General features: G+C 39.8%; 1 long non-coding RNA gene across 1 annotated transcript; it reads left to right on the forward strand.

The window, feature by feature from the left end:
• The first annotated feature begins 208 nt into the window (after positions 1-208).
• LOC119213104 (uncharacterized) lies at positions 209-841 on the forward strand. The gene is made up of 2 exons (XR_005119881.2): positions 209-278; positions 674-841. It is a non-coding gene; the product is annotated as an uncharacterized LOC119213104 (long non-coding RNA).
• The last annotated feature ends 247 nt before the right edge of the window (positions 842-1,088 follow it).

The following is a 1,088-nucleotide window of genomic DNA, read 5'->3' on the forward strand; positions in this document are numbered from 1 at the left end:
CACTGAAGTGGTACTTCTGCAGTGGAAAAGCAACTGAGTTAAAGTGAACCGAGCTGTGCCGTACTGAGACGAGTCGTACCACACAGTGGAAAAGCAAAGCGAGCCGAGCCGAGGCGTTACATGCAGTGGAATAAATCATGGTTGTGTGCGGGCATACCATCGCTTTTTTACTTGCAAATCTTTCATAATCATTTTGAAATATTACTTTAAGGTGGGATGCCAACCAGAGGGGACGGGGAGCAGCTGGTTGCCCTGGACAAAATAGGTAGCCATTATTGGTGAGTAAATGCATAATGTGTTGAGAAGGGAAAACATGTGCTGTAAGGTGTGTAGTCTTCTATTTTGTAGAACATTTATTGTTGCAAATAACCTCATGGCATATTGTTGTTGTCTGAAGTGTTCATAAATAATATTCACCTCTCCTTCACCCTTAATCCCCTCTGTCCTGCCTTATTTTGTCTATGCCGGTAATTGATTTGCTTGATTTTAATGCATTTCTTCGTGCGTGTGTGTGTGTGTGTAACAAAAGGTCTTGTTTGCTCAAAGCCCAGCCCAGAGAACATGGAATGTGTTTAAAGTCAGGATTTGTTAATTCAGAACAGATGGCTGAATGCCATTCGCTCATTATTGTTACAATATTTTTATATTGTCTAATTATTTTTGTCTTCTCTAGATGCTACATTGAAGAAGTGGCCGGCAGCCAGCCGAGGGCAGATAGGCACAGCTATAAATTCCAGGCTCGCAGGGATGCGAAGATCCATGAAATTATTTTTTTTCCTTTCCAGTTTTTTGTCGTTTTTGTACATTTTGATAGTCCTTAAATAAATAATGTAAATTTCTACATTTTGGGCATTTATTTTTGTTTCCTAGTATGGATTTTATATATAGGTGGACATATGTACCTATATAGGTACATATATCCGCGCATATATGTGTGCATATATGTACATATATCAATTACCTATATTAAAACATATGTTTATATAGGTTCTTTCCATGTGGGGGGGCTTGAAGCTAATATGATGAAACACACCACATGGTGTTGAGGGATGGGGGTGGGGGGAGGGGGGGTGAATAGGAAGAGTCAA

The sequence above is a fragment of the Pungitius pungitius genome, chromosome 21 (assembly GCF_949316345.1).
Source record: "Pungitius pungitius chromosome 21, fPunPun2.1, whole genome shotgun sequence".
Taxonomy (NCBI): domain Eukaryota; kingdom Metazoa; phylum Chordata; class Actinopteri; order Perciformes; family Gasterosteidae; genus Pungitius; species Pungitius pungitius.